This window comes from Loxodonta africana, chromosome 6, assembly GCF_030014295.1.
Source record: "Loxodonta africana isolate mLoxAfr1 chromosome 6, mLoxAfr1.hap2, whole genome shotgun sequence".
NCBI lineage: Eukaryota > Metazoa > Chordata > Mammalia > Proboscidea > Elephantidae > Loxodonta > Loxodonta africana.
The window spans coordinates 129,767,866-129,789,399 of NC_087347.1; the positions used below are offsets into that span (position 1 = coordinate 129,767,866).

At 39.6% G+C, this 21,534-nt stretch overlaps 1 protein-coding gene across 2 annotated transcripts in view; it reads left to right on the plus strand.

Annotated features, from left to right (window-relative positions):
• MAP3K2 (mitogen-activated protein kinase kinase kinase 2) overlaps positions 1-21,534 on the plus strand; it is a 125,199-nt gene that overhangs the window by 7,862 nt on the left and 95,803 nt on the right. For both annotated transcript variants that reach the window (XM_064287346.1, XM_064287345.1), the window contains exon 2: positions 17,022-17,206. The gene's annotated coding sequence lies outside the window, so the exon portion shown is untranslated. The remainder of the gene's footprint in view (positions 1-17,021; positions 17,207-21,534) is intronic.

Consider the following 21,534-nt stretch of genomic DNA (forward strand, 5'->3'; position numbering starts at 1 on the left):
AAACTCAAGGTCTTTACACATTTCATTATTTTACTTTGTCTTCTTGAGCCGCCCTTTGAAATCTGCTGTTCGACTGTTTTTCTTCATCATTTCTTCCATTCACTTTAGCTAATCTCTGTTCAAGACCAAGTTTCAGAGCCTCTTCTGACATCCATTTTGATCTTTTCTTTCTTTCCTGTCTTTTTAATGACCTTTTGTTTTCTTCGTGTATGATGTCCATAATGTCATCCCACAGTTTGTCTGGTCTTTGGTCATTTAGTGTTTAGTGTGTCAAATCTGTTCTTGAGATGGTCTCTAAACTCAGGTGGGATATACTTAAGGTTGTACTTTGGCTTTCGTGGACTTGTTTAATTTTCTTCAGCTTCAACTTGAACTTGCGTATGAGCAATTGATGGTCTATTATACCCTTGGCCTCTGGCCTTGTTCTGACTGGTGATATTGAGCTTCTCGATTGTCTCTTTCCACAAATGTGATTGATTTGATTTCTGTTTATTCCATCTGGTGAGGTCTGCATGTATAGTTGCTATGTACATTGTTGAAAAAATGCATTTCCAACGAATAGGTGGTTGGTCTTGCAGAATTCTATTATGCGATCTCTGGCATCAAGGCCATGTTTTCCCACTACTCATCCTTCTTTGTTTTTAACTTTTGCGTTCCAGTCACCAGTAATTATAAATGTATTTTGATTGCATATTTGATCTATTTCAGATTGCAGAAGTTGGTAAAAATCTTCAGTTTCTTCATCTTTCGCATTGGTGGTTGGTGTGTAAATTTGAATAATAGTTGTTTTAACTCGTCTTCTGTGTTCATGTGTGGATATTATCCTATCACTGACAGCATTGTACCTCAGTATAGATCTTGAAATATTCTTTTACTCAATGGATGCGACTTCATATTTCAGTTTAGATTTATGACTTAAAGATGCTTCATTTTTATTTGATAAGCTTGTGACTACTCTAATTAAATTTAACTGACTTTGCTACAATTTAATGGTATTTGTGGACTTTTAATTGAAAGTATTTTGCTCTTTTGTTTTCATATGGTAAGATAATGAGAACTAAAGTCCCCTGATTCAATTTAAGAAGAGATGGGTTAATATCATGATTTATATGCTGGCTTTAATGTATTTTAAAATCACTTTAGGCTTTCTTAAATAGCCTGTTAACTCCTTTTTTTAAAAATTAGTAATATATCATAACAATGACATTATTATGTATAATAACTAATATGTTAGGAAATATTTACAGAATTTCCAAGTTGCTTAGACACCATAAAGAAACAAAAGAAGTAGAAGGTAGCTTGGCTTTGTTGTTGTTGTTGGGTACCATCGAGTCAGTTCTGACTCACAGTGACCACATGTGATAGAGTAGAACTGCCCCATGGAGTTTTTTTGGCTGTAATGTTTATGGAAGCAGATCTCCAGGTTTTTCTCTCATGGAGCTGCTGGGTGGGTTGGAACAGTGGACCTTTTGGTTAGCAGCTGAGCACTAACCAGGGCTCCTTCACCCTGGCCTTAATGTTGATAAGAATCTACTTTTGGAGACGATGTTCTTGTGTTAACCAACCAGTCTGTGATTGGTACACAGCTGCATTCTGATGACTTCTGTCCTGAACCGCATGTCTCTGCATATATAAACTCTCTGTATGATTGCAAAAGGATAGATTAGTTATGTGTTTCTAATCATGTAACCCACCCACCCAGTGCCATGTATCTTAATTAGCATCACAAAGTTATACTCCGTAGTCATAGACTGTTGCATTCTGCCTTAGAAGTCTTCTCAGGGATGTGCCTGAGGGATTTCTTCCTTAGAGTGTTCCTGAGGGAACTTTCACAATTTTATATTCTATTCTGCTTGTTGAACACTGATCTGGGAGTTAGGAAGCCTGAGTTCAGGCTTAAATCTGCTGTAATTTAGAAATAGACAGTGACGGAGTGGCTTGAACATTTCTGAATTTGTACAAGTGAGGTGGCATAGATGCTCTCTTCAAGGACCTGTCTGGCCCATGATTCTGTGAGAGATCCACAACTTGATAGAAAATAGTAGTAAAGAGTCAAAAGAAACTGAGTTTTCTTGCTTTGGAGTTCTTTAACATAACAGCAGTCCAAGGAAGATTTGTTACAGGTAGCCTTTGGAAGGGAAGACAGGCAGTTCTGTTTAATGTGATTAATTGATCAGAATGAGCTCTCTTAGCCAGACATCTTATCATTGAAGTGTGCTTGATGTATAGTAGGTTCTCAGTAAATACTTGTTTAAAGAGTAAATGAATAACTTCCTGTCTGGTAAAATAGAAATCAGAATCACCTTTGGGACAACTTAGTAACAGAATCCAGAATAGTAAGCATTGAGTCCTAGAAAATAACAGAGAGGAACTGAATTATTCTCATATTACGAATGGGGAACCAAGACTAGTGAAATGTTTTTGGAAATATTTTAGCCAACAAGGGAGGTGGGGTGGGGTGGGAAAATCTTTTTCAGAAAAGAAAAAAAAGTATTGGAAAAATTGTACATGTAGTCTTTTCTTGTGTTCAGAAGAAATTTAAAAATAATTTAGGGACATACTTGGAAAAGTGCAAAATGATTATGTTTTATATATATATATATATATATATATAAAATAGTAAAGCCAAGCCACCTTCTACTTTTTTAGCTTCCTTATAGTGTCTAAACAACTTGGAAATTTTATAAGTATTGCCTAACATATTAGTTATTATATATAATAATATGTCATGTTATATAATGGTATATTACTAATTTAAAAAAAGAGTTAACAGCCTTGGAAACCCTATTGTTTCTTCCAGATGTTTTTTCCATTGGAAAGTAGGGAAACTTCACTTTATACACAGTGTGGAGCCCTGGTGGTGCAGTGGTTAAGAGCTACAGCGAGCTACAGCTGCTGACCAAAAGGTTGGCAGTTTGAACCCACCAGCCGCTCCTTGGAAACCCTATGAGCAGTTCTACTCTGTCCTATAGGGTTGCTATGAGTTGGAATCGACTCAAAGGCAACAGGTTTTTTTTTGGTATACACAGTGTGTATATATATAAACACACAGTATATATACTGTATATAAAGTGAAGCTTCGCTACTTCCCAACGGAAAAAACATTTGGGACAACCATATGCATCAACACATATTACCCACTCCGGTGTTCTCTCCATTAAATTTTGCTTGTTTTGCAAATGACGGGGTCAGGTAGGAAGGAATGCTTTGCGATGAGGAATGGTTAAATACATTTGGAAGCAAAGATGGGCAGTACAGAAATAATAAAAGAAGTCTTGATTGGAGGCCATGAAAGGACCAAGTGGCCTAGACTTGATTATGCAAGAAGATTTCAGAAAGAAAAATTGTAGAGATTTCTTAGTCAGTAGAATGGGAGGAGGCGTCAGGGTTCAGAGAAGCAGAACTTTCATGAGTAGTGTGGAATAAGGGATTTATGAAATGAATAAGACCTTACACAATTCTGGGAGAAACTTGGGAAATGAGAATCTGTAAGGGGGAGTTGGCTGAAGTGATCGATAAGGTGGAATTTGGAGGCAAATCTGAAAAGCCAGGTCTGCCCAGGTGCTGGAGTTGGGCCACACAGTGGAGCTGGTCTATGGAAAGCTGTTGTTGCTACCTAGTTATTCTTCTGTAGGTCCTCAGTTAAGCTTTTGGTGGTGGATCTGGGGTTGCTGTTTGGTGAGCAGGATTGGCAATCAGGAAGAAGAGCTGGATGCAGGGGGGCAGGTGCGGGGGGAGCAAAGTCATGGTGGAATCCATTGGTAACTATGCATCTGTCTATCAGCCCTCTTACCACGATGACCTTTAGTGAGTAGTTTGCTCTCTTGGTCAACTCAAACATGGAACCTTATTGGGAGAAGATTCTGGGAAACGTTTGAACTTAACCATGCTGGCATAGTGCAAACTGCCACAACACTTAAGGGGGAAAAAACCGTAATGGGGGATGTTATAGCTGTGGGAGTCCACAGCTGATATTTTATTATCACCTTTGTAAAACAAGAACATGGACTGATGATAGCCAGGTCTAGATTTCTATTAATGTGGTAGAAGACAAGTTGTTTAAGCTTTCCAAGCCTGTTTCCTCCTCTGTGAAATGGAGAGATAATATCTAGCATGTGGATTGTTGTGAGGATTAGATCAAATGTTTGTAAAGCATTTAGCAGAGTGTCACCACATGCAAGCTTTTTACTACTAGTAGTAATTGCAGTAGGAATAAGAAGGGATTGATAAATAAGGATGAATTTTGCAATGAGAGGGAAAAAGAGAATAGAGAAGATGGGTGACACAATAGGAATAAAATAGAAGACATAGTTCCTATATGAGCTCAGACTGCTAACCAAAGGTTAGCAGCTCAAATCCTCCAACTGTTCCTTGGACACCCTATGGGGCAGCTCTACTCTATCCGATAGGGTCACTATGAGTTGGAATCAACTTGACGGCAGCATGTTTAGGGATATTGTAGTCCAGTTGTAGAAAACACATGTAAACCTATGAAATAGGAAGCTGTATGAGGTAATATGCTTTTATTTGCCATGACGAGTTGAGAGACAGTAAGTGCTGTCATTCCAGTGTAGTTAGGGTTAAGTGTAATATATGTAACTTGTCTAACACACAGTCTGGCAGTCCACAGATGATAATTCTTTTCCACTCGTATCATTTATAGAGGGAAAGATGACCAGCTAGTGGGACAAGGAGGGCTTAAACTGGGTTCTTAAAAGATGGTGGGATTGGATAAGTGGAAGGAAGAGAGGAAGCATTTCAGACAGAACATAGACAAAAGGTAGGCATCAGTAAGGTATGTGCAGCGTTTCCATTAGCACAACTCAGTCCTTATTGACTCTTACTCTTTGCTTCTTTTGGTTATTGATTTATAATTTGTAGAGACTGTGATTGGTTCTGCCTTGGTCAGCTGCCTGCTTCTGGACCATCAGTTATGGCCAACTGTGACCTCACTGTACTAATTTGATGACACTGTCAGTAATCTAGTGGATAGCTGGGAATAGTGGTGTTGGTGGTAGCAGGGACAAGTAAACAATAAGTGCCCACTATGGGTGAACAACTTCAATCACTCCCTTCTATTTTGTGTATCATTGTTCTTCAATATTATCACTTCCTCCCTTTAGTTCTCCAAATTAAGTATTTTATTGTTTTATACAATTAATATTTGTTTAGATTTACCCATGTTTACCAATTTATTGCTCAGCTTTTGTTCTTGCATCTTGAAACTTTTCTTCTAGAGTCGCTTCCCTTTTTCTTGAAGTACGTCCTTTAGAAGTTCCTCAGCTGAGTCCATTGTAGTAAACAGTTTTTGCCTGAAAATCTTTAATTCTTGTTCTTGAATAGGAGGTAATATGCATGAAAATTTAGGTTGGCAGTTGTATTTCCGTTACCATCTGAAGACATTATTCCATTCTTTCTTCTGCTGTATAGAAGAAAGTTGTTTTATTAATAATAATGTTTTTATTGATAATGCAGAGAAGTTTATTAATGATAATTTTTTTTATTTTGTTATTGGCTTTTGGGTAGAAATATTCATACTGATTTTCCTTTTTCTTACCATCTTACTGGGTTGTCGTTACCAAACTGGAACGTATGGTTTACCCTACCCATACTTGCGTTGCAGTCCAGTTGATCCTGACTCAGAGACTCTACAGGACAGAGTAGAACTGCCCCATAGAGTTTCCAAGGAGTGCCAGGTGGATTCGAACTGTTTACCCTACATATATGAAAATAAATATGATACAGTGAAGTATGTACAAAGTACCATGGAGATATTATAAACAGATGTAATTCATTTTAAATACAAACATATAAGTAGTATTACAGTGCTCAAATAGTGAAGTTACATTAATTAAGAAGTAATTAATTAAGAAAATGGCAGCAGTACTTCCGATCTTGTAGGAATGAAGTGTCCCTAGATGTCAGCCTAGCCTAACGAAAACAAGAAGTAAACACGACAAAAGCCACAGATTGTCAAATGAGAAATTCCTCATTGGATAGGTCAGAGACCATGCCCAGAAATGGGGGAAATAGGATGCAAAGTATTCTGAGTGGCAGGGCAGTTAATTAGATCTTTCCTGAATACGTTGTTTTGAGATGGATATTAAGAGTAAGGATTACCAAAGGAGGGGAGGATGAGCATTCAGGGGAAGGACAGAAACCAAGGTTCAGGAGTTGGACTCTTATCTAGCAGGTTTTTTGGGAAAGGCAAGTAGGTTGGCGTGCTGGAAATAAATGTGTGCTGTATTATGTTGTGTGTATTATATTGTGGTTGTAATGAGAGTCATATCTGAGATTTGTTTATTATGGTGTTAATGGGCTAACTGTGCAAAATGCTATTAGGTGTGGAGCCCTGGTGGCACAGTGGTTAAGCTGTCGGCTGGTACCTGAAAGGTCAGTGGTTCGAACCCACCAGCCACTCTGTGAGAGAAAGATGTGGCAGTCTGCTTTTGTAAGATTAAAAAAAAAAAAAAACCAAACTCAGTGCTGTCAAGTCAATTCCGACTCATAGCGACCCTATAGGAGCCTTGGAAGTCCTATGGGGCTGTTCTGCCCTGTCCCACAGGGTCGCTATGAGTCAGAATCACCTCGATGGTGCTGTAGGATATACAGAGATATGTAAGTAATGTTTCCAGTCCCCAAGGAGTTTACTGTGTAAGCTGTTATCTCCCCACTGAATAGTCCGAGAACTTTCATTAAAAATAAGTTGACCGTAGTGGTGATGGTAGCACAATATGGGGAATATAATTAAGTACTGAGTTATATACTTAACAGTGGTTAAAATGACAAACTCTTTGTTATATATATTTCACCACAATAAAATTAAAAAAAAAATGCAAAAACAAAGTTAATTGCTCATATATAATGGTTTTGTTTCTGGATGATCTGTTCTCTTCCTTTGATCCATTTGTCTATTCCAATCCCAGACTATCTTGATTATTATAGCATTATAATAAGTCTTGAAATCAGATAATGTAAGTCCTCCAACTTTGTTCTTTTTCACAGTTTTGTCCATGTTTAGGTCCTTTGCATTTTCATATAAATTTTAGACCCAGCTTCTCAGGTTTTACAAAACAGTCTGCCAGGATTTTTACTCATATTGTATTGAATCTATTCAATAATTTAGAGTGATTTGACATCATAAAAATATTGAGTCTTCTGATTCATGAACATAGCCTCTCTTTAAATTTATTTGCCTTCTTTAGTATCTCTCAGCAGTGTGTGTGTGTGTGTGTGTGTGTGTGTGTGTGTGTGTGTGTGTGTACAGGTCTTGGAAATCTTTGGTCAGACTTAACCTTAAGTATTTCATCATTTTGATGCCCTTGTAAAAGATATTTTAAGAATTGATTCTTCTTGCTCATTTATAGATATCCAGTTGATTTTTATATATTGATTTATATCCTCCAACCTTGCAAAATTCACTTAGTAATTTTAGTAGCTTTTTTGGAGATTTCATAAGATTTTCTACATAGACAATTGTGTCATTTTTACTTTTTCTTTTCAATCTGCATGCCTTTAATTTATTTTTCATGTATTATTGCACTGGCTTGCATTTCCAGTACAATATTGTTGAATAGGAGTGGTAAGAACAAACACCCTAGCCTTATTTTTGTGTTAGCTTTATTGAAATGTACAGTTGATCCCCACTACTTGAGGATTCTGTATTTGCAGACTTGCCTACTCCCTCAAATTTACTGGTGGACAACCCCAAAATCAATACTCACAAGACTTTTGCAGTCATTCACAGACAGATGTGTGTGCAGAGTGGGTAAAAATTTGACGGGTCTGACATGCACATTCCCAGCTGAGGTCATATAAGGCTGGTTTAGAATTTGCTAACTCAGTGTTCATGGAAACATTATAGAGCATAACTATTATGAATAATGAGAATCAACTCTAATTTACATACCATACAATTCACCCACTTAAAGTGTACAATTCAATGGCTTTTGGTATATTTACAGAGTTGTACAGCCATCCCCACAACTGGAAAACAGTTGGGCAGTGCCTCAAAAGGTTATACATAGCTAACATAAGACCCAGGAATTCTCCTACCTAGGAGAACTGAAAACATGTTTACACAAAAACTTGTACATGAATGTTCATAGCAGCATTATTCGTAATAGTCAAAAAGTGGAAATAATCCAAATTATTCATCAACTGAAGAATGAATAAACAAAATGGTATATCCATACAATGGAATATTATTCAGCCATTAAAAGGGATGAAGTATTGATGTATGTGACAACATAGATGAGCCTTGAAAACATTATGCTAAGTGAAAGAAGCCATTCACAAGAGATCACATAGTATGTGATTCCATTTATATGAGATGTCCAGAAATGGCAAATATATTGAGCCAGAAAATAGAACAGTGGTTGAAGGATGGATAGCTGAAGGATGATGGCTAAAGGGTATGGCGTTTATCTTGTAAGATAAAAGGTGGTGCAGACCACAACCTAGGGAAACTCCCTTTACCCTGGATCAGGGATATGACCTTAGTAAGGGTGTTACAGTCCCAGCCTATTCCTCTTTAATATAAAATTACAATCACAAAATGGAGGACAACTGGGAATCATGGCCTAACCAAACTGACACATATTTTTGGGGGGACACAGTTCAATTCATGACAATATCTATCACACAACTTTTGACTATTCAACTTTTTACAGGTGTACAACTTACACCAGTTAATCAACTGTGCAACACTTACCTTTAATCAGTGCAGTTTTTACATCACTATAAACTGAAACTAAGTTCTTTCCTAATCCCTCCCACCCCTAAACCTCTTGCCGTTGAGTTGATTCCGAATCATAGCAACCCTATGGGACAGAGTAGAACTGCCTCAGAGCGTTTCCAAGGAGCGGCTGGTGGATTTGAACTGCCAACGTTTTTGTCTCGCAGCTGTAGCACACTGTGGCTCCTAACCACTGTGCCACCAGAGCCCCATTAATAATGAGTCCAGCTTCACTCTGCATGTGAAGATCCAGTTGTCCCAGCACCATTTATTAAAGAGATTGTTCTTTCCCCATTGCATGGACTTAACACCCTTGTCAGAAATCAGCTGACTGTAGATTTATGGGTTTATTTGTGGACTTTCAATTCTATTCTATTGGTCTGTGTGTCTGTTACACCTATCAGTCTGTTTTGATTACTGTGGCTTTATTATGTATTGAAAATACGGAAGTGTGAGTCCTCCTGCTGTGTTTTTCAGGAATACTTAGGCTGTTTGGGGCCCCTTGCAATTCCATGCTAATTTGAGAATTGGCTTCTCCATTTCTGCAAGAAGGCTGTTGGAGTTTTGATTGGGATTGCATCGAATCTAAAGATCACTTAGGATAGTATTGATGTTTTAACAATGTTTAGATCTTCCAGTTTGTAAACACAGTAGTCTTTCCATTTATTTAGTTCTTTAATCTCTTTCAGCAGTGCTTTATTGTTTTCATTGTGTAAGTCTTTCACATCCCTGGTTAAATTTATTCCTAGGTATTTTTAGATGCTATTGCAAAGGAAATTTTTGTAATTTTCTTCTCAGATTGCTCATTGCTGTATTCCATCATTTTACTTCTGACCAACCTTCCTCACTATATTTAAAGTGAGTTTCTTGTCATCAATAAACGGTGAAGTACTGCCTTTTAAAAAATCCAATTTGACTATATCTACATTTTAAGTCTAGCTTTTAGACCATTTGTATGATAGTATTATCTCTATGGTTGGGTTCTAATCCATCATTTTGCTTTTTGTGTTTTATATGTAGTAGTTGGTTTTCTTGTTCCCTTTTTTTTTCTGTTTTATTTTGGATTGGATATTTTTTATGATGACATTTGGTTTACTTATTTTGGTTGGCTAATTTGCTATAGCTTTTTTGCCTTTTCAGTGTTTGCTTTAGAGTTTTTAGTATACGTCACCATCTACCTTTTAGTAATACATTCTACAAGAAATTATACCATTTCTTGTAGAATGTAAGAGCCTAACAACAATATATTTTCATTTCTCGCTGTCTTAGATATCTAGTGCTGCTATAACAGAAGTACCACAAGTGGATGGATTTAACAAACAAATTTATTTTCTGTCAGTTTAGGGGCTAGAGGCCCGAATTTAGGGTGCTGGCTCTAGGGGAAGGCTTTCTCTGTCTCTGTTGGCTCTGGAGGAGGGTCCTTGTCTTTGTCATCTAGTGCTGCCACAACAAAAATACCACAAGTGGACGGCTTTAACAAAGAGAAACTTATTTTCTCACGGTCTAGTAGGTTACAAGTCCAAATTCAGGGTATTGGCCCCAGGGAAAGGCTTTCTCTCTCTATCGGCTCTGGAGGAAGGTCTTTGTCCTCAATCTTCCCCTGGTTGAGGAGCTCTTCAGGCACAGGGACCCCGGGTCCAAAGGATGCACTCTGCTCCTGGCCCTGCTTTCTTGGTAGTATGAGGTCCCCAACTCTCTGCTTGCTTCCCTTTCCGTTTTATCTCTTGAGAGATAAAAGGTGGTACAAGCCACACCCAAGGGAAGTTCCCTTTACATCGATCACGGGTATGACCTGGGTAAGGGTAGTATTACAATCTCACCCTAAACCTTTTAACATAAAATTACAGTAGCAAAAGGAAAGACAACCACAGAATACTGGAAATCAAGGCCTAACCAAGTTGATACACACGTTTTTTTGGGGGGAGCGCATAATTCAATCTATGACAGTCCTTCTCTCTTTGATCTGCTCCTGAACAGTCTTCATGTGACTTGGCATCTCTCTTTCCCCCTCTCTGCTTCTTTTGCTTGCTTGTTTATTGCTTTTATATCTCTAAAGAGATTAATTTTTTCGCACACTGTATACTAATCCTGGCTCATTAACATAAAAAAGACAGCCCATTCCCTAAATGGGATTATAGCCACTGGCATAGAAGTTAGGAGTTACTTTTTTGGGGACACAATATAATCCATAACACCCCTGTCCCAGCCGTTTATTGTCATACTTTTCATTTTTATATATATTTCAAACCTCATAATACAAATAATTATCTTTTAAAGAGACTTTAAAAATAAGAAAAATAAACTGTTGTATGCATACTTACTTGTTTGCCGTTCACATGTCTTCGTCCCTTTGCGTTTTACCAGATTTACATTTGGCACCATTTCCCTTGTGCCTCAATGACTCTCTTTAGCTTTCTGATCTTCTTGGTGATGGATTCCTTCAGCAGTTTTTTTTTTTTTTTTTCATTTTAAAATCTGGAAAATTCTTTATTTCTATTTCATATTTGAAAGATAATTTTGCAGGATCTGGAGTTCTAGGTCTACAGATTTTTCTTTCAGTACAGGCAGTCCCCAGGTTTGAACATCTGCCTTACAGACAGCTCGTTCTTAAGAATGGACTACCATAAAGCTTGTTACAGTAAGTCCCCGAGTTAATACGTCTGACTCACAGGCAACTCGTACTTAAAAACAGACTCCCCAAAAAACCAATTATTTAAAGAATTTGAGTTAAATACAGTGGTTTGTAATAATGAATGTACATACTACTTTTGGATGCTCATAAAACATTCTGTGGTTTGTAAGTGTTTCTTGTTTTATTTGCACAGAAAGGTAAAACATATACCATATACTAATGCAAGCGTTGACTAATTGATGCTAAACAAGAACCGTATGTACCTGTTCAGACTTACTACATACTCATCTTAAAGACAGAGAGGAGTGGCTCTCGTTCATAACCTGGAGACTGCCTGTACAGTAAAGATGCTCTTTTCCTGTGTCTGGCTTTTATTTGTTCCTAAGAAGTCTGTTGTCATCCCTAGTATTTTTCCTTTGTATATAATGTGTCTTAAACAACCTGATTGTGATGTACTTTGGCACAGTGTTCTTGATATTTCTTGTGCTTGGAGTTTGTTAAGCATTTTGAATCTGTGGTTTTATCAAATTTGGAAAAATTTTGGCAGTTATTTTTGCAAATAATACCTCCTGTCTCTCTGCTCTTATTTGGAGACTTTAGTCACATGCTTATTAGGCTGCTTCAATTTGTTGTACAGTAGTTGACTAATGCTTTGCTCATTTTTTAAAAATAATTTTTATTGTGCTTTAAGTGAAAGTTTACAAATCAAGTCAGCCTCTCACATAAAAACCTGTATACACTTTGCTACATACTCCCAATTACTCTCCCCCTAATGAGACAGCCCGCTGTCTCCCTCCACTCTCTTTTCATGTCCATTTCGTCAGCTTCTAACCCCCCTCTACCCTCTCACCTCCCCTCCAGGCAGGAGCTGCCAACATAGTCTCAAGTGTCCACCTGATCCAAGAAGCTCACTCCTCACCAGCATCCCTCTCCAACCCATTGTCCAGTCCAATCCCTGTCTGAAGAGTTGGCTTCGGGAATGGTTCCTGTCCTGGGCCAACAGAAGGCCTGGGGGCTTTCCAGTCTCAGTCAGACCATTAAGTCTTGTCTTTTTATGAGAATTTGGGGTCTGCATCCCACTGCTCTCCTGCTCCCTCAGGGGTTCTCTGTTGTGTTCCCTGTCAGGGCAGTCATCAGCTGTAGCTGGGCACCATCTAGTTCTTCTGGTCTCAGGATGATGTAGTCTCTGGTTCATGTGGCCCTTTCTGTCTTTTGGGCTCATAATTACCTTGTGTCCTTGGTGTTCTTCATTCTCCTTTGATCCAGGTGGGTTGAGACCAATTGATGCATCTTAGATGGCTGCTTGGCAGCGTTTAAGACCCTAGACACCACTCTTCAAAGTGGGATTCAGAATGTTTTCTTAATAGATTTTATTATGCCAATTGACTTAGATGTCCCCTGAAATCATGGTCCCGAGACCCCTGCCCCTGCTACACTGGCCTTCAAAACACTCAGTTTATTCAGGAAACTTCTTTGCTTTTGGTTTAGTCCAGTTGTGCTAACCTCCCTGTATTGTGTGTTTCTTTCCCTTCACCTAAAGTAGTTCTTATCTCCCAACAAATAAGTGAATGCCCCTCTCCCACCCTCCCTCCTCTCGTAACCGCAAAAGAATGTTTTCTTCTCAGTTTAAACTATTTCTCAAGTTCTTATAATAGTGGTCTTATACAATATTTGTCCTTTTGCAACTGACTAATTTCACTCAGCATAATGCCTTCCAGGTTCCTCTATGTTATGAAATGTTTCACAGATTCATCACTGTTCTGTATTGATGCGTAGTATTCCATTGTGTGAATATACCATAATTTATCCATTCATCTGTTGATGGGCGCCTTGGTTGCTTCCATCTTTCCGCGATTATAAACAGTGCTGCAGTAAACATGGGTGTGCATGTATCTGTTTATGTAAAGGCTCTTATTTAGGATACATTCTGAGGAGTGGGGTTGCTGGATCGTATGATAGTTCTATTTCTAGCTTTTTAAGGAAGCACCAAATTGATTTCCAAAGTTGTTGTACATTTTCATTATATAGTGTCCTTCCTTATCTTTTATGATGGCTTTAACTTTAAAGTCTGTTTTGTCAGATATTAATATTGCCACTCCTGTTCTTTTTTGATTGTTGTTTGCTTGATAAATTTTTTTCCATCCTTTGAGTTTTAGTTTGTGTCTCTAAGTCTAAGGTGTGTCTCTTGTAGGCAGCATATAGACGGATCTTGTTTTTTAATCCATTCTGCCACTCTGTCTCTTTATTGGTGCATTTAGTCCATTTACATTCAGGGTAATTATGGATAGGTATGAATTTAGTGCTATCATTTTGATGTCTTTTTTTGTGTGTTGTTGGCAGTTTCTCTTTCCCACTTAATTTTATGTGCTGAGTAGATTATCTTTATATATTGTCCTTTCCTCATATTTGTTGTTGTTGATTTTGTTTCTGCTGAGTCTCTATTTTTTTCTTGTATTTTATTTTGATGAGTAGGATAGTTTGTCTCCTTTGTGGTTACCCTTATTATTTACCCCTGTTTTTTAAATTTAGACCTAACTTTTATTTCTTTGTATCGCCGTATCTTCCTCTCCATATGGAAGGTGTATGATTACATTACATTTCTTAGTCCTTCTTTATTATTCTAATGTTGTGTTTTTTTATATAATAACATCGCCATTACCCTGTGTTGGGCCTTTTTTTTTTTTTTAATAATCTTGCTTTTTTTTTCTGGATTTCCCTGTCTGGGTTGACTTCTGGTTGCTCTGCCCAGTGTTCTAGTCTTGGGTCGATACCTGATATTACTGATTTTCTAACCAAGGAACTCCCTTTAGTATTTCTTGTAGTTTTGGATTGGCTTTTACAAATTCCCTCAACTTGTGTTTATCTGGAAATGTCTTAATTTCACTTTCATATTTCAGAGACAGTTTTGCTGGATGTATGATTCTTGGCAGGCAATTTTCTTCCTTCAATTTTTAAAATATGTCATCCCATTGCCTTCTTGCCTGCATGGTTTCTGTCGAGTAGTCCGAGTTTATTCTTATTGGCTCTCCTTTGTAGGTGACTTTTCTTTTATCCCTTGCTGCTCTTATAATTCTCTCTTTATCTTTGGTTTTGGCAAGTTTTATTATAATATGTCTTGGTGACTTTCTTTTAACATCTACCTTATGTGGAGTTCAATGAGCATCTTGGACAGATATCTTATCATCTTTCACAATATCAGGGAAGTTTTCTGCCAACAAATCTTCAACAATTTTCTCTGTATTTTCTGTTATCCTGCCCTGTTCTGGTACTCCAATCACCCGCAGATTATGTCTCTTGATAGACTCCCACATGATTCTTAAATTTTCTTCATTTTTAAAAATTCTTTTATCTGATTTTTCTTCAAATATATTAGTGCCAAGTGATTTATCTTCGAGTTCAGAAATTCTAGCTTCTACTTGCTCAATTCTGCTCCTCTGACTTCCTATTGAGTTGTCTAATTCTGTAATTTTATTGTTAATCTTCTGAATTTCTGATTGCTGCCTGTCTGTGGATTTTTCCAGCTCATTAAACTTTTCATTATGTTCCTGAATAATCTCTCTAATTTCTTCAGTTGCTTCATCTGCATGTTCCTTGGCTTGTTCTGCATGTTGTCTCATTTCCTTCCTGATGTCTTGAAGGGTTCTGTATATTAAACTTTTGTATTCTGGCTCTGGTAATTCCAGGAAGGCACTTTCATCTAGAAGATCCCTGGATTCTTTATTTTGAGAGCCTGTTGAAGTGATCATGGTCTGTTTGTTTATGTGACTTGATATTGACTGTTGTCTCTGAGCCATCTGTAAGTTATTTTATTAGTTTATGCTTGCTTACTGTGTCATAGCTTCTTGCTTTGTTTTGTTTTGATATACCCCTATGGGTTGCTTGAGTGAGCTAGCTTGATTATTTTCACCTTTGGAGCTCTGATGCTCTGTCCCCAGATGGCTAGAGCTGTTATCAGGTATATCAGTCTAGGAGTCCATTCATTTTTCTTGTATGAATTCAGCTCAGGTTTCCAGGTAGCTGATCATCAAGTGTGTGGTACAGGCTCTGTCCTACAGTTTTAGAGGGCAGGGGTGATTGGTGTATATACCAGTGTCTGATTGCAGCAGGGGGTCACACTCTAAACAAGGCAGGGGGCTGAGAACTGACCCCCGAGTGTCTCTGAGGAAAGCGCGTCCCTGTTCCCTAGAGCGTGCAGGTGGGTGGGTTCTGCAGAGGGACCGTGGGCACCCATTGTTTTTGGCTGTCAGGACTGGGAGGTACCAGTTATCCTTGGACCCCTGTCACAGGTGGCTGGGTGACCTGAGTGGAGGTACCAGTCCTTAGGTCCCTGATGTGGGTAGGTAGGGACATGGTTTAATAGGCAAAGCAACGTCAAACATCAAACACCCACCTCTCCACTGTACAGCTGAAGTGGTTGGAGTCTGCCAACAAGGGGCCTATTCTCCCAAAATAGGCCCACACAGGTCCATGCAGAAGGGAAAGTTGCTCAAAGTCCATGGACAGTTTATGCCTGGATAGGAGCTGCTTCTGTCCTGAGCTCCCCCGGTTAGTGGAGCTAGCAAATTATCTTTTCTCCCAAATGCAAATTTTTTCCTTCCCCAAGGCCAGGAGGATGGCTCTAGGTGCTCAACAGTGCCTATCTCAGGCCCAGGAAATTCAGCTGCTGAAGCCGGTTAGCAGGTCGGGGGGCACGTTAAAATACAAGCAGGTACTTAGCTTTTGCCGAGAGCGCCATTTTCCTCAAGTTCCGGAGGTATGAGTAGTCTGTGTGGCTGGCTGCTTCTCCCTGAGGAAACTGCGGCCGAATGCTACTACTAGCCCGTGGCCACTGCTGCTTCGGGAATGGTGCCTGAGGGCTCCTGGCAATTCAGGTCCAGTAACTCCTCTCCGCTTCTGAATGGTCTCTTCCTCCCCCTGCCCCTCAGTTTGTTTTCTAAGCTTGCCTTTGAAGCTCAGGGCTCCCAGCTTGTCACAAATACAGTTGTTTCACTTGTTTTTTTTTGGGTCTTTGTTGTAAAGAGGGCTCGCCAGAAGCATCTGTCTATTCCGCCATCTTGGCTCCATGTCTATTTCATTTTGTAAAATCATTTTTATTGCTATGTGTTCACGTTTACTAGTAATATCTTAAGCAGTCTTTAATTTACTGTTGTTAATCCCACCCAGCATATATTTCAGTGGACATTTTCTTTTTTACCTATAAAATTTCCGTTGTAAAACGTATCTTCCATGCCTGTACCTAACATTTTTTTCTCAGTTGCCCTGAACATATGGAATATGGTTATGACAACTTTATTAATGACCTTGTCTACTAATCTATCATTTGTGTTATTTCTAGGTCTTTTTGTATTGATTGATTTAGCTGCATTTTCTTACATGTTTACATACCTGGTGTGATGGTTAAGGTTGTATGTCAGCTTGATGGGCCATGATTCTCAGTGGTTTGGCAGCTATGTAATGATGTAATTTGGCAGTTATGTGATGATGTGGTTATCCATTTTGTGATGTAACGTGATCAGCCAATCAGTTATAGGGGAATCTCCTTGGGAATATGACCTACATCCAATATATATGCACGTTCCAGCAACGATCGCTGGCTTTTGCTTGCTGTGGATCTTGCATCTAGCTCATCATCATCTGTCCTCTGGTTCTTAGGACTTGAGCCAGTGGCCTGCCGTATTGCCTGCTGATTGGGGGATCCATCAGCCTCCACCGCCTGTGAGGTAGCAGCCTGCCATCTGACCTGCTGATCTTCAGCCCCTGCTGCTAAGTGAGTTGGGAGCAGCCTCCAGCCTGACACTTGTCCCACTAACTTGGGACTTGGCAGCCTCTACAACCACGTGAGCCATTTCCTTGAGATAAATCTATCTACCTCTGTCTCTGTTTCTCTCTCTCTCTCTATATATATATACACACACCTTTAAAAGACCGCATAAAAGATCTCAAAGTTGCCATTTGTGACCCGAAAGAAAGCCTTATTTCTTGTAGTAACAGAGGTGTTATTGCTGAAAATCAAACCCAAGATCTTATCATAAGAGTGGCTGAATTATAACACCAACTGAATTCCCAGCCTTGAATGGTGTCTGAGGTTAAAGTGAGGGCATTGATCGTGATGAAATGGAATCTTGAAACTTGTGGAGGGAACATATGGGCAGATAATAAGAACAGTGAGGACACTGAGCCTCTAAATGTTGTTGAATCACTCCAGCCAACAGAACCAGCCCTCTTACTCCCATCCGAAGAGATTACTCCATCTTTTTCTGCTAAGCTACCCGCCCCAATAAAACCACTAGCCCTTCCAGCCCCATCTGATGAGATTAACCCAGCTGTGTCTGAAAAGCGTTTGTCTGAGATACTGCCTGGGGTGATGTCTTAGTAATTGAATGAGGCAGATGCCTTACAAGAAATTGCTGAATGTCCTCAGAACACATTTCCACCATCCATTTTTTGTTTTAGACCTATAACTAGACTTAAGTCCCGGCAGGCCCCAAAAGGTGAAGTGCAAAGAGTGACCCAGGAGAAGGGATGCTACACTCCAGAACGGCTTAACTTTTCTATTATGTCAGATAGAAACCTGGGGAATATGTGTGGGAATGGCGATTAAGGGTGCTGGATAATGGTGCACGGAACATAAAGCTGGATCAGTCTGAGTTTGTTGCTAAGCGTCCACTAAGCACAGATTCTTCATTCATTGTTCTAGCTGGAGACGTTAGAAAAGGATCTAATAGTTTATTTGGTTGATTTCCTGAAGTGTGGATTATGCAGTGACCTACACTAAATCGAGTTGAAGTACCAGGCCTGCCTTAGTGTACTGTAGAGGAAGGTATCCAAAGGCTTATGGAAATTTGCATGTTAGAGTGTATTTATCAGGTTAGATCCACAGACCCACACATGGAGTACCAAAAGGACACGCCTTTAACCACAACGTGAGGAACAAATTTGTGAAGGGAGCCCCAGCATCTTTGAAGGCTGCTGTGTTTGCTATTTTATGTAAGTCAGATTTGACAGTGAAAAGTGCCCTAACTGAATTAAGACACCTAACTACAATGGGGCTGTTTGGACTCTGTGGTGGCAGGGACCAAGTGGTGGCACTCAGTTGACAAAGACAAGGTGGGCATGGTTACCATAATGGACAGTGGGGTAAAAGCAGTAATCAGAATAGTCTGACTAGTATGGACTTATGGCTACTTAGTCATGCTGCCTGTAGGAGTGAACTAGATGGGAAATGTACTAAATATTTACTTGATCTGTACACACAGAAGAATTCCAGGTCAAGTGAACAGCAGCCTAACTTGGATCACCAGAATAGAGAGTCACAGCCCCTCAATCAATTCCCAGACTTGAGTGAATTTACAGACATACAGTCTCTTTTAATGAAGAGGAGGTCAGGTGCCCTTGAGGACAGACCCCACTATGCTGCGAAAAATTTATACTGTTAATCTTTCTCCCAGCCTTCCCCAAAGGGATCTATGGCCTTTTATGAGAGTGACTGTTCATTGGGGAAAAGGAAATAATCAGACTTTTTGGAGATTACTGAATACTGGCTCTAAAGTGACACCAAAATGTCACTGTGGCCTGTCAGACAGAGTGGGAGCATATGGAGGTCAGGTTATTAATGGAGTGTTAGCTTAGGTTCATCTCACAGTGGGTCCAGTGAGTCCCGGAACCCATCCTGTAGTGATTTCCCCAGTTCCAGAATGCATAATTGGGATAGATGTACACAGCAACATGTATTTCCACTCACCAAGGCTGACTTGGCTACAGCCACTGCTGAGTGCACAGTCTGCCAGCAGCAGGGACCAACACTGAGTCCCCGATATGGCACAAATCCTTGAGGCAATCAGACAGCAACCTGGTGGCAAGTTGATTACACTGGACCACTTCCATCATGGAAATGGTAGCATTTTGTTCTTATTGGAATAGACATTTACTCTGGATATGGATTTGCCTTCCTTGCATGCAGTGCTTCTGCCAAAACTACGATCTGTGGACTTACAGGGTGCCTTATCCACCATTGTGATATCTCGTCCAGCATCGCCTTGTATCAAGGGACTCACTTCACAGCAAGTGAAGTGCAGTGATGGGCCCATGCTCGTGGAATCCACTGCTCTTACCATATTCCCCTTCATCCTGAAGCAGCTGGCTTGATGAATCAATGAATGGCCTTCTAAAGACACAGTTACGGCACCTGCTAGGTGGCAATTGCTTGCAGGGTTGGGGCATTGTTATCCAAGAGGATGTATATCCTCTAAACTAGTGTCCAATATATGGTGCTGTTTCTTGATAGCCAGGATTCATGGCTCTAGGAATCACGGGGTAGAAATGGGAGTGGCACCACTCACTGTTACCCCTTGTGACCCACTTGCAAAATTCTTGCCTTCTGTTCCTGTGACCCTATGTTCTTTGGGCATAGAGGTCTTACTTCCAAAGGAAGAAATGTTCTCACCAGGAGACATAATACTGATTCCATTGAACTGGAAGTTAAGAATGCCACCCGGCCTTTTGGGCTCCTCACGCCTCTGGATCAAAAGGCAAAGAAGGGAGTTATTGTCTTGGCTGGTGTGACTGATCCAGATTACAAACGGGAAATTGGATTGATATTACATAATGGAGGTAAAGAAGTGTATGTCTGGAATACAGGAGATCCCTTAGGGCATCTCTTAGTATTACCATGTCCTGTGATTAAAGTCAATGGAAAAGTATAGCAATCCAATTCTGATATGACTACTAATGGCCCAGTCCCTTCGAGAATGAAAGTTTGGGTCACCCCACCAGGCAAAGCAAAGAACCATGAGCAGCTGAGGGAAAAGGGAATATGGAATGAACAGTTAATGAAGGTGGTTCTAAATGCCTGTTACAACCACATGACAAGTTGCAGAAACAAGGACTGTAATGGTTATGAGTATTTCTTCTTTTTATGTGTGTATCAAATATTTTTGTTTTCTTCACTTATATAGGATGTAAATAGTGCTAGTTCATTTTTGGTTGTATTTGTGTTGTGTCATAGGCACAAGTATGACTTTGTAATTGTGTTTATTTAGTGGTTGTTTATGGTTTAAGGAGATCCATACAGGTGCCAAGTTGACAAGGGGTGGACTGCGGTGTTTAAGGTTGTGTGTCAACTTGGCTGGGCCATGATTCTCAGTGGTTTGAGAGTTATGTAATGATCAGTTTTTCAGTTATGTAATATAATCTGGCAGTTATGTAATCATGTAGTTATCCTGCAATTTATGATATAATGTAGTTATCTTCATGATGTGATCTGATGTGATTAGCCAGTCAATTGTAAGGGGTTTCTTCAAGTTTTTGACTTGCATCCAGTATATATGGACATTCTGGCAGATTGCTAGCTTTTTCTTGCTCTGGATCCTGCATCTGTCTTGTCACTATCTGACCTTCAGTTGTTAGGACTTGAGCCAGTGGCCTGCCACATTGCCTGTTGATCTTGGATTCATCAGCATATGCAGCCTGTGAGCCAGCAGCCTGCCATCTGACCTGCTGATCTGGAGTTTGTCAGCCCCTGTAACTACCTAAGTCAGGAGAAGCCTCCAGCCTGATGCCTGATCTGTGAACTTGGGACTTGCCAGCCTCTACAAATGCATGACCCATTTCCTTGAGATAAATCTCTTCTTTCTCTTTACGTATGTGTGTGTGCGTGTGTGTATGTGTATGTGTGTGTATGTGTGTGTGTGTGTGTGTATATATATGGGCAAAGGCATTTGACTATGGATCATAACAAATTATGGGTAACATTGCAAAGAATGGGAATTTCAGAACACTTAACTTTTGCTCATGAGGAACCTGTGGATAGATCAAGAGGCAGTCATTCCAACAGAACAAGGTGATACTGCCTGGTTTAATGTCAGGAGAGGTGTGCATCAGGGTTGTATCATTCAATCTGTATGCTGAGCAAATAATCCAAGAAAGTGGACTATGTGAAGTAGAACACGGCATCAGGATTGGAGGAATACTCATTAACGATGTGCAATGTGCAGATGACACAACCTCACTTGCTGGAAGTGAAGAGGACTTGAAGCACTTACTGTGGAAGATCAAAGACTACAGCCTTCAGTATGGATTACACCTCAACATAAAGAAAACAAAAAAATCATCACAACTGAACCAGTAAGCAACATCATGATAAACAAAAAATATTGAAGTTGTCAAG